This window comes from Diceros bicornis, chromosome 11 (genome assembly GCF_020826845.1).
Source record: "Diceros bicornis minor isolate mBicDic1 chromosome 11, mDicBic1.mat.cur, whole genome shotgun sequence".
Classification (NCBI taxonomy): Eukaryota; Metazoa; Chordata; class Mammalia; order Perissodactyla; family Rhinocerotidae; genus Diceros; species Diceros bicornis.
In genome coordinates this window covers 81,101,937-81,115,338 of record NC_080750.1, presented here as the reverse complement: position 1 = coordinate 81,115,338, position 13,402 = coordinate 81,101,937, and positions in this window count along the sequence as shown.

Genomic DNA, 13,402 nt, shown 5'->3' with positions numbered 1-13,402 from the left:
CCCTAAGCATCAGGAAATTCTACAACTTCTGCAAGATTAACGATTTTATCTTACAATGTATATATCTCATGTGGTTTAAAACATCCAAAAATCTTTGATAAACTGACCCTGCCCAGACTAAAGCATTGTGAATTATAAAATATGGTCTCTGTTAAGTGGGGAGGGATTTCAGGTTGAACTTAATTTTATAAGTGGTCAATTTATTACAGTGTACTGTTCTGTTATGTATTTCACTTCTTTTCTAAAAAAAAGTGATAGTTTAGGGCACTTAGATAATAAAAATTTGAGAAAATAAGGAACTGATACACACTGTAAGCTTCAAATGTTTTCAAGCATAAGATACAATAAGAACTAAAACTACGAATTGGCGGAGGAAATAGAGATAAGGGGATGAAGTTGCAAAAGTGAATCTATAATAATATCTCAATGGCTAGAGTTGTGGTGCCAAGAAGGTGGTGAAGTCAAAGAATTCATAAAGATGATAATAAACACACTACAAAGAAAAAAGACTGAAATTTTCATAGAATTTTTACAGTGATATGACAGATAGAGAACAGGGAAGAGAAGTTTGAGTGAGAGACTATCTGCTTCTTAAATTATTTCCACTGTAGAGAACAACAAACCAATTTGCTGAAATCTTTATTCCCCTCTATGACCCTATCTTTACCTGCAAAATCTCAGCCCTGAATCGATGTCACAGTCCAGCTTTTCCATCCCTGGAGAACAGAGCAATTTATCTCATATGAAACCTCAACAGCTCAGGCTGTGAAACAAGGCCGGCCATCCATTCTCACAGAGGAGCCAACTGGAGGTAGGATTTTTGGTTCTGAATTCAGCTAAATATCTTCAAAGAATTGTATCTGGCCTTCCTTATCCAGGGCTATCAGTGAAGTGCTGGCTGGCTTTCAGAGAAGAGCAATTCACAGTCAGTGGAGACATTTTCTGTTGAGCTCTCTAGAGAAGGCTGTGGAGCTTGTCAGTAAGAGTTGATTTCTATGGGGATTATATTTTTTTATTTTATTCAGAGATTTATAAAGAAATTTACATGGTAAGAATTATTATCAACAAAATCCGTTATCTATTCTCTGGTCATTTAAGCAAAATCTTCCTCTCAGGGCCAACCCATGGACAAAGCCCAGATTTAGTCTCCAAGAGTCTGCTAGGCACTCTGTGGTCCATGGGAAGCCCTCAAGTTGGCAGCCTGTTTCCTTGTGTGCTGTGCTGGTGTTCAATCTTCCATCTCTTCCGGGTACACCTAGACAGACGCCTATCAGATCATCAAGGGACTTGACATTGGAGAAATGTACTTTTCATTATCTTTAGACTTCTACACTTTTCAAAAAGACTCTCAGCATTTCCAGTAATTGTGCAGCAGTTTACCCAACACTAAGGTTCTCACTATTAAAAGTTAAAAGAAATAAATTTTGAAAAGGAAAAAGTGATCTTTGCAATTTTGTACAGAATCTACATAAAGGGGGCATCCTTATAAATGGAGGTAATGGTGATCAGGGCAAGCTACCCCATTAGTCACCACCCTGGTGTGTGTATTGTTTCGAGCTGAAGACAATAAGGACTCAGAGAACTCAGGAAGAATATTTGAATTTCCCCTCCCAAACTGCCTAAAGAATTTAAAACAAAAAATCTGTTTCAGGAAGGAGTTATTATCATGATGGTTGTAAAGATAACGTAGGATAGAGGTTACAATAGGAAAGGCACCAAGCCCCTTTTATCAAAAACTCTATCTCTCACTGACCACATTATCTATAGATGACCATGAGAAGAGTTGTCAGGCAAACATTTGCATTTCTATCTCCATGTGAGTTGTCTTCTTGCCCTCTGTGGTCTTAGACCACTACCCACCCCCAACACCTTCCTCCTCTTTAGCTACAATACTTAAGTGGGCAGCTTAGACAGAGGGACGAGTTGCTCATTTCTGAGTTTCTCCCATGTATACATGTTATTAAACTTGGTATTATTTTCTCCTGCTAACCTGTCTTGATAACTATTTGGCCAGCCATGAGAACCTTAAGAAAAGGGAAAAGGGAGATTCTCTCACTCCCTCAACAGTTTTTGCGCCCAACGTGGGGCTACGCTGGCTGGCAAGTTGCATTCTCTGGCTGGAAGAAATGCCTTCTCCCTAGATTACTGCAGGGGATGAAATACGGGAACCCCTGACGATAGCCGGTAAAATGTAAGACTTCTTACCACGTCAGCCTCCCGGAATCTCTACCTGTCGAGTCCGGTGGAAGGAGGTGGTGAGAAATTTTTTCTCTTTCGAAATTTAGATTGGCAGGAGAAAATATTTGGGAAACTAGTTTCTTGTGATTTTAGTGACGCTGGTAAATTTGGTAGAGTACTCTTGGTTTTGATCTTGATCGCTTTTCCTCCCAGAAATAGTCTCTGTTTTTCTCTTTTGTCTCTGTCTTTTGTATCGTGTGTCATAAGAAGGAAATACCATAGGGTAGGACGCAGGCATAGACCCTATAAGCCTACTGTCCGGGCCGGCCCCCCAGACTGGTGAGTTTGCGGGTCTCACCAGACTGGCGTCTATTTACACAAACTTTGCTGTGGGTTAATATGCACATGAAGTGAAGGCCATTGCCAAGGGCATCTTGGAAGCCAAAAAGGCTGCAAATTTGGTGGGCACAGGTCGAGAAGTTAAGAGCCATTAGGGCGCTTGCCACTTTCAGAAGACTCCCGTGACAGGATAAGTTGTGTCACGGAACGGGGTAGAAGACACATGTCCCCCGCCAACTGCAAGAAAATGTCCATGCAATGACGAGGTACTCTGTAAAGCACACAATCCCCAACCCCGAGACACCTCCCCACCAGGTATTATTCTGACTCCAAGAGACCTAAGGCGTGGCTAAAGCTGTCATTGTGCACATAAGAAAAGAACCGGATGAGGTTTTTCCTTCTGTCTTGTTCTGTGTCCTGAGAAAACTTGGCTTTGTGACCAGTGAGAATATTCTCCTTGGTCTCCACCATACGGAAGGTGCATTTACCGGGGTGCCCCTTGGTGGCCAGTCGAGTAGACTGGGGTTCTGAACTGTCTCTTTGTCCGGCTGTGCCAAGCTCTCAGGGGAGTTTGTCATAAAGGACCCAGTCCATAAGGGCTTTTGTCGTCTTAACCTTCGTTGCTTGTTAGTGCTGGAAAAATCCCACTCCAATATTGCCTGCCTGGTGTCACAGATTAGCGGGTCTGTGACTGGAGGCGTCCCACACTATTGTAGGAGACCGGAGACACCGTTTTCACTACACCATCCTTACCGCCTGTGTAACGAAGGTCTTTACTTTCTCTGAATATCTTTGGGAGTGAATTCTGTGGATCATGGGGGCTACATCATCTGCGCCCTCACCAGGGACGCCTCTTGCGTCCATGGTAAAGATTTACTCTAAGCATGGGAAAGTTACCACCGGGTCTTTCCTTAAAAAGGCTTATTGGATCGAGTCACTATTGGAATAAATATACAAATGAAAATCCTACTCGTCAATGGCCAGACAACAGATCCTTTGAATTGGGAAAACTTCTAAATTGAGGAAAAAAAATATGTTTTGAGAGCTCTCACACAATTGTTTAATTGGTACCTAAAAAAGGGCCATAAAAAGGAAGGGAAAAATTTAAATAGCCTTAAGACCTTGACTCAGGTTACAATTGAATTGAGAACATGTAAAAGTGTAAGTGTTGATAAGATTATAAAGGTTGGAATGTTTGAGCTAATTTTATATAAAGAGGTTACATCAACTTTGCCTGTGTATGTTTTAAAATGTCTGACTGGGAATGCTTCCCTTGTCCAAAATTAGAAGACCAACACCTATTGATAAAAATCTTAATGATAACTATGTTTAAAGGTATAAGAGGTGATGAAATTTACATGAACTTTTGTAAAAAAAACTGATGTTATTTCTATTACAGTACTGGTTAACAAAAATAGTAATTTAAATGATGGCTAATTTTATCTAATGTCTTATGAAGTCTTATAGACAATCTAAATAATTATTGGCAACAAGTACCTAAATAGTTGTGAAAAAGATGAATGTTGGGTGAACTTTAAATAATAATTATGTTTTATGGTGTTGACAGCTTCCAAAATCTTTTTGGTGACTTAAAACTTTAGAGTTTTGCTAAATTTTGTGATAAAAATTCACTGAGTATCATCATTTCCAAATAAGATAAGATATTAGACATTGATTGTGAAAGTCACGATTGTCTACATTTGGCTTTTCATTACAGGAAAACTAAAAGGTGTTTTGGGTCTATTGGTAAACGTGTTTTATTAAAAGATTGTACTATAAAGTAACATATTTCTAGAAGTTATGAAGTGTTTATAAATTTTCCAAACCACAATATACTAATGTAAAAGAAAGTTTATCATGGTTTACTTAGTTTTTACTTACAAATTCGGGGTTCTAAGAGTTAAAATTTCTAATTAGTGTATGTGATTGAAGCTACTAAATATTAAGAAAAAATATGTCTGTGTACAAGGAAAGTAAGATGTATAAAGAAGGAACAAAGAATGGAAATATTTTGTTTGATTGATTAAGAAAGATAAATTTGTCTTCAAGTACTAGGAGGGAAAAGAAAGACATGGGACAAATTCTGAATGTAAAAAGAAAGTTATAGGTTTGTGGAAGAGGAATTCTGGAAAAGGAGTTTTTGTATGGTGAAGTTGGCTCAGATTGAAATGAATTTAATTAAGTTAATGAATTTTAATATCAGAAGGAAGCTGGTACAAAATTATAATTTGGTCTTCTTTCTCTTAAAAGGATAATTTTCTTGAACTTGATAAAGAGGTTATAAAAGATTTTTCTTTACCTTTCGATAAGTCTACCTAAAAGACAGAAAAAAAAAAACCTGTTAAAATAATTTCCTGTGTTCAAAAGACTGAGGTTTCTCTATTAAGGTTTTTGGACTGTTAATGATCTCTTTGCTTTAACGTTTTCTATTTTTGACAAGCTCCCCAAAATTCATATCTTAAATAAAGTCTTTTTTTTTACTTTTTTTCTTTGAGAATTTTCAAAGGGCCCTAGAACTTCTTAAAGAAATTTGCTCTCTTCCTATAATGGGAAAGTTACTAAGTTTATTAGGCTTATTCAGTATGTTAAATTGCATGGAAAGCATTGTCAGACAAGTGATGATAAGTCTGCTTAGGTGCTATTATGTGAGCAAATGTTATCGACATAGGTGTTTTAAAATTGTATAACATTACTGAAATTCTGATCTGTCCTGATTATCAGTCATATTTCTGGTTATTATTATTTTAAAGTGTTGTATGTCACAAAATTAATCAAATTTCTCCGTCAATTGCCATTTTGAGGTCTTGTTGTTTACAGACTTATTTCTTTGCTCTAATGCTTTTGCAAAATATTTCAACTTCAGAAAAATTCATGGAAAGGACTCTGGCATTTACACTGGAGTACAGGTTTCTGACAAACTTTCTGATCATAAAACTGACCTTGGTAAGAAATTACAGAAACCTGATGGAAAGACTGATAACTTCATGAAGCTGCTAACAGAAAGATTGGGATCAAGAATGGATTACACAGGACTGAATGAACTGATAAGGATGATTATAATTTTTATGATTTTTCATTTGAAGTATTGCTGAATTTTTAATGTTTTGTTTTTTCAGAGTTAAGGAAAACTTTTTCTCTTTTCTCCTGAGCTAGCTATGACTTATAACAATTTGGCAAATGATATTTTTATAAGTAAAATTGAAATATTTCTCTATTTCTTAGATCTGATCTCTCGAATTTGGAAACTCTTAGTAAGTGAGTATTGTTGTTTTCATGGCAATATAGTTATTTGCATAAGTTCAATAAGAATCTGTTCTCCTTATAACAGGACATAATTGGAAACACTGGTTATATTACCAAGGCTGTGACTGGAACATCATATTTGCGATATAACCATACAGCTTTTGAGGAATGAAGATTGGACTTTATGGAATAAAGCCACATGGAAATATTGGCCTGGTACCTTATGTTCCAAGCAGCACTTACCAGGATAAGTAAAGAATGTCACTTATCTGGCAAACACAAGGAACCTCGAAATATTTTGGGGGAACCTAGGAACAGAGGAATTCACCCAAATCTGTAGGTATTACAGGCAAAGTCTGATGACAAAATGCTTGGCTTGACTTTTCTGGCCTGGAGAGGCCTTTAAAGTTCAATCTGAGATTCCTTATAAAAATTTCCAGCAAAGCAGATTTAAAAGAGCCTATGTGATCAATTGCTATTCTTGCTGTACTTATGTAAATAATTGGGCCAACACTATTGGAACTAGACTTATTTTGCAAACTAGTTAGTTTTAATTTGTCTATCTTTGATAAAAATGAGGGTGATCTTAGAAAGAAAAATTATATTTCAGTAAAAACTATAGTGTACATTTGCGGATATTAGATCCTAGTTTTGTTAATTGTCTGTTAAGGTTTTTGTTTTATATCTGTTGACTGGACTGGATCCTGATTTCTTCTAGTCTAAAATATCTGCCTACAGATGTCCAAACTAACGTTTTTGATTTTTTCCATCATTTTCATTTGAAATCACTGAAAACTGAACCTCCCCTTTTTCCTGAAGCCTTACAAACTGAAGCTGATGGACTTGATATAAACTTAAGAGGTTACCCGATGACATCATCAGAGACATTTTAAACTGCAAAAGATGCTTTGATGCTGACATCTAAAAATCTTCTTAACTAGCTGTCCCCTATACTCAGAAACTGCTTTACAAATTGCTCCAACCATTAACCTTCTTTTTCTTTCGTTTACATAGAAATGCTTCCATTAAATGCTTGATTGCTTGCTTCCACAATATAGGCATAACCTTGAGAGCCCACCTGCATCACCACTTTCAGGGGAAGAGGGGGAATCTCCTTCTGCCCTTTTCCTTAAAGTTCTTATGACTGGCTAAATAATTAACAAGACAGGGTAGCAGGAGAAAATAATACCAAGTTTAATAACATGTGTACATGGGAGAAAGCAGGGACACTGCGTTTCTCAACACAATAGCAGATTCTCGTCTTAAATACCATGTCCAACCAAAGACAAGGAGGATGTTGGGGGTGGGAGTGTTAGTTACAGGAGATTATCACTAAAGCACTGTAAACAAGAGTAAGATTTATTATGCCGTTATAAGGCCTCACCTTCTACATTGATAAGTCTCTAGAAATGAGGTCGTCCCCCCTCTTCCCAATACAGAGAGGAAGATACTTTTACAAATGGAGACTTCCCTTGTAAATGATTGTCTGGTAACTCCTCACAGGGCCATCCAGAGCCTGTGGCCAGAGAGACAGAACTTCCGATAAGATGGGCTTGTTGGTGCCTTTTCTATTGTAACCTCTATCCTACATTATCTTTATAGCAGTCATGATAATAACTCCTTCCTGAAACAGATCTTTTGTTTTAAATTCTTTAGGCAGTTTGGGAGGGGAAACTCAAATATTCTTCCTGAGTTCTCTGAGTCCTTATTGTCTTCAGCTGGAAATAATCCGTATACCAGAGTGGTGCTTCCTGGGGTAGCTTGCCCTGAGCACCATCAGTTCCCTCCTCTGAAACTTCCCTAGAAGTTTCACATATTAAAAGCTGAGCTGGTAACTGTGGAGAGAGAAATCGTTTTAGTATCTCAGTGATAAGAAGTCTGCAAGGAGAGAAAAGAACGCAGATTAGGATGAGGATGAACAAGCAGAAAAGAACAAATCGGAGCACATTTCCCCACACCCCATTAAACCAGTCCCCCAATCCTGGAAATAAGTCAGTCCAATAAAATGTGTGAGCTTCGTTTATCTGATGAAAAATGTCAATCTTCTCTTTTAATAGATTTAAGTTAGATATTACTTGACCTGTTTGATTCACATAAAAGCAACATTTTTTTCCAATGATTGCACATGCTCCTCCTTGCTGGGCAGTGAGTACATCCAGAGCAAGTCAATTTTGGGGCACCACAGATTCTAGGCTGTTAATACCTGACTGGAGTATGTTCAAGGTTTGCATGGTGGTGTTGAACTCTTGCTCCATTACCATAGAGAGATTTAAGGTTGCCTTTTCCAACTCACAGTCTCCAAAGCTGGGGAATAGGACTCTCAAGGCTGAAAAGAACTTGGAGTTGCGATATACAAGTGGATTTTCCACGATTTCTCAACTGGCACGTTTATGTGGCACAATCTTATGAACAAACGAACCCAGGTTTGTAATTTGGCTCGCATTTAAGGTGGAGTGTTTGGTGACAGAAGGAGCCAGGTATCCAAGTCCGCATCGTCCTGACCAATTAGATGGGAATCCTTTATACACTTTGTTGCCGCATAAAATGAAAAGACCAGTGTAGTTTAAAGACAAAGTTAGAATTGAGTCTGTAGTTCCCAGGATCTGGACTATTTCATGATCTGTGCCACTTGCACTGTTACTACCTAAACATCTCCATTTCCCATGAGCTCCTGTCAGTCTGCGAGAACAGAACAGATTGTAGAATAGCTGGTAGAGGAGGCCTGCAGTCTGATTTTGGCAGCTATAAAGCCTGGTCTTGTCACCTGACCAGGTGAGTCCAGATCTTTGATCCACCCATATATAGTCTGTGGCATTGGGCAGCTTAACCATGCGGATAGCTGTGATACCCCAAGTTGCACACGGGTGGCTCATAAGCCATCCAGAGCACTTGGTGATTTGGCAAATGTTTGTGCCAGAGGGAGTAGTGATAGAGTCACTTACAATTCCCTTGAGAGTTCTGAAGATGCCACCTGCGGAATCAAACCACAGAGTTTGACTGCAATATTGTCTCGGTATGTCACCCAGGAAAGGTCCAGCGCCATGTTTACTTTCAATGCAGAGGGAAAAACTTTCACTTATTGCTTGTACTTGGGCAAGGGACAGTCTTTGACTTTTTAAGTAGTCTTTCTGGGGCCCAAGTGACTCACCAGGAGACGAAGCAGAGTGAAGTTTCCCTTGTTGCGGATACCATACTCTGTTATTCATCCATTTTCCATACTTAGTCCACCAGGTGTTCATATCAGCAGGAACAAAGACTAGTTCAGGTTCTTTTGCACTATCTAGCTGTTGACATAACCAACAGTCAGATTGATTAGTTAGTGTGGCTAGGGCTTGGTAAACTGGCATAAGGGGGTGTTTGGTCTGTGCCCGACCTGTTGAAAAGGAGAGGGTTAGTAAAAGCAAGACACAGATTGGAAAAGAGCCCATAGCAGAGACTTAGAGAGGGGAAGAGGGACAGATAGAGACCAGCACTCTCCAGTCAGCTTTCTAATAAATGATTAAAAATATATATATAGGGAGTGACGTCAGCATCATGGCGGAGTGAGCTTTCCCGTGAATTCTTCCCCCACAAAATACAACAAAAGTAACAGCCACAGACCAACAACGGAATCCCAGACAGTGAAAAGCTGGAGCGGAGGGATCCACACTGCCGCACATTTGAGAGCGGAACGTGCTGGGCCCCCGGAGGAAGTGGGGAGAGGTAAGGAGAACTCCGCTCCCTCCCCATCAGATCAGCGATCCGGTCCGCGTGGCTCCCAGAGAGGGGGGAGGGGCGGCCCTCGGCGGGAAACTGTAGCTCTTCGGGCTCTCTCAGCCAGTGGGAAACTCCCGCACAGAGGGCTCAGAGGAGCCACAGGGCTACCATCAACATCTGAGCAACCCAGAGAGCGGATGAAGAGGGGCAAACGAGAAGCCTCCCACGTCAGGGACCCAGAGGGCAAAAGAGAGAGCTCCCCCCTCCCCGCAACCCGGAGTCTGCAGCTCGACCAGATCTAGCGGTCCGAGGCAGACCTGAATAAACTGGACTGGACCCGTGGATCGCAGTGGGGAAAAGACACAAAACAAAACAAAACAAAACTGCGGATCGCAGCAGAAAAACTGGGGCAGAGTGCAGGGGGCTTAGACTACACAGCCCTTTACCACCAGACAGTGGCGGCAGGTGGAAATTGCAACCAGAGACTTCCAGGATGAGGAAAATCAAAACCAACACAGGAACCACAATGCAAAAATATATGAAATCACCAGACCAGAAACAAAATGACAAGCACCCAGAAATCAACCCTGAAGACACAGAAATCCATAAACTAAATGACAGAGATTTCAAAATAGCTATCATAAAAACACTCAACGAAATACGAGACAACACAGACAAACAATTAAATGAGATTAGGAGTTTCTTCACAAAAGAGATTGAAATCATAAAGAAAAACCTATCAGGGCTGATGGAGATGAAGAACACAATGGAGGAGATAAAGGAGAATCTGGAATCTTTAAAGAACAGAGCTGACAATATGGAGGAAAGAATTAGTACTTTAGAGGATAGGAATACAGATATACTCCAGATGGAAGAAGAGAGAGAACTAAGACTAAAAAGAAATGAAGAAAGACTCCGAGAAATATCTGACTCTATTAGAAAATGTAACATAAGAATTATAGGTATTCCTGAGGGAGAGGAGAGGGAAAGAGGAACAGAGAGCCTATTCAAGGAAATAATAGCTGAAAATTTCCCAAATCTGGGGAAGGAGCAGGAAATACCAGTAAGTGAAGCCAACAGGACTCCTATATATATTAACAGACAAAGGCCTTCACCACGACACCTAGTGGTAAGGCTAGCCAGGGTCAACGACAAAGAAACAATATTAAGGGCAGCTAGACAAAAACAAAAAATAACGTACAAAGGAACTCCCATCAGGCTCTCAGCGGATTTCTCAACAGAAACTTTTCAGGCTACAAGAGACTGGAATGATATATTCAAAATACTAAAAGACAAAAACTTTCAGCCAAGAATACTCTATCCAGCAAAAATATCCTTCAAATATGATGGAGAAATAGTAACTCTCCCAGATAAACAAAAGCTAAGGGAGTTCATGGCCACGAGACCGCCACTACAAGAAATACTCAAGAAGGCCCTCAGGCCTGAAAACAAGAAGAGAAAGGGAACACAAAGCTTGGAGTAAGGAGAAAAGTAGGTAGACAAAATCAGAGAAATAGTAGATCTTTACCGGAATAGGTTAGCAACCACTTAAATACTAAACTCAAAGATCAAAGGAAGAAATTCACCAAAAATAAATTTAACCTCATCACTGTAAACACACAGCCACAACACAAGATAGAATAAGGTATAACAAGAGCAACTTAGAAGGGGAAGAGGAAAGTGACTGAATTGACTTAGTATAAGGAAATAGGAGGCTATCAGATAATGGACTATCTCATACAGAAGATTTTTCGCCCAAACCTCAAGGTAACCACTAAACAAATAATCAAATTAAAACCACATATGATAAACAAAGAGAAAACTAGAAGAATAATAAGACAGAACAACCAAACTGAATTGGCAGTCCAAAACAAATGGGACAAGAAACAAAGGAAATGCAAAAGAACCAGAAAATAAGTGACAAAACAGCAACATTCAACCCTCATATTTCAATAATTACCCTAAATGTAAATGGATTGAACTCTCCAATCAAAAGATACAGAGTGGCAGGATGGATTAAAAAGCAAGACCCGACAATATGCTGCCTTCAGGAAACACATCTTAGCACTAAAGACAAGCACAGGCTCAGAGTGAAAGGATGGAAGACAATACTCCAAGCTAATGGCAAACAAAAGAAAGCAGGTGTTGCCATACTCATATCAGACAAAGTAGACTTCAAGATAAAACAGGTTAAGAAAGACAAAGAAGGGAAATATATAATGATAAAAGGGACACTCCATCAAGAAGACATATCACTTATAAATATATATGCACCCAACATAGGAGCACCAATGTACATAAAACAACTGTTAACAAACCTAAAAGGAGAAATCAACAACAACACAATAATAGTAGGGGATCTTAACACCCCACTTACAGCAATGGATAGATCATCCAGACAAAAAGTTAATAAAGAAATATTAGACTTAAATGAAAAACTGGACGAGATGGACCTAGTAGACATATACAGAGCACTCCACCCAAAAACAGCTGACTACATATTCTTCTCAAGCATGCATGGAACATTCTCTAGGATAGACCATATGTTGGGAAACAAAGCAAGCCTCAATAAATTTAAGAAGATTGAAATCATAACAAGCATCTTTTCAGACCATAAGGCTATGAAACTGGAAATGAACCAGGAAAAAAAAACTGGGAAAGTGACAAAAATGTGGAGATTAAACAACATGCTACTGAACAACCAATGGATCATTGATGAAATTAAAGGAGAAATCAAAAACTATCTGGAAACAAACGAAAATGATAACATGCCATATCAAACCATATGGGACGCAGCAAAAGCGGTCCTGAGAGGGAAACTCATAGCGATACAAGCCCACCTTAACAAACAAGAAAAAGCCCTAATAGGCAACCTTAAATTACACCTAACAGAACTAGAAAAAGAAGAACAAACAAAGCCCAAAGCCAGCAGAAGGAGAGAAATAATAAAAATCAGAGCAGAAATAAATGATATTGAGACCAAAAAAACAGTAGAAAGGATTAATGAAACAAAGAGTTGGTTCTTCGAGAAGATAAACAAAATAGATAAACCCTTAGCCAGGCTAACTAAGAAAAAAAGAGAAAAGGCTCAAGTAAATAAAATTAGAAATGAAAGAGGAGAAATTACAACGGATACCATGGAAATACAGAGGATTATAAGAGAATACTATGAGAAATTATATGCCAACAAATTGGACAATCTAGAAGAAATGGATAAATTCTTAGACTTATACAACCTCCCAAAATTGAACCAAGAAGAAATGGAGAATCTGAATAGACCAATCACAAGTAAAGAGATTGAAATAGTAATCAAAAACCACCCAAAAAATAAAAGTCCAGGACCAGATGGCTTCTCCAGTGAATTTTACCAAACATTCAAAGAAGATTTAATACCCATCCTCCTCAAACTATTCCAAAAAATAGAGGAAGATGGAACACTTCCTGAATCATTCTATGAGGCCAACATCACCCTGATACCGAAACCAGACAAAGACAATACAAAGAAAGAAAATTACAGGCCAATATCGCTGATGAACATTGATGCAAAAATCCTCAACAAAATATTGGCAAACCGAATACAACAATATATTAAAAAGATCATACACCATGATCAAGTGGGATTTATACCAGAGACGCAGGGATGGTTCAACATCCGCAAATCAATCAACGTGATACATCACATCAACAAAACAAAGAATAAAAACCACATGATCGTCTCAATAGACGCAGAGAAGGCATTTGACAAGATACAACATCCATTTATGATAAAAACTCTCAATAAAATGGGAATAGAAGGAAAGTACCTCAACATAATAAAGGCCATATATGACAAACCCACAGCTAACATCATACTCAACGGGGAAAGACTGAAAGCCATTCCTCTGAGAACAGGAATGAGGCAGGGCTGCCCACTCTCACCACTCCTGTTCAACATAGTACTGGAGGT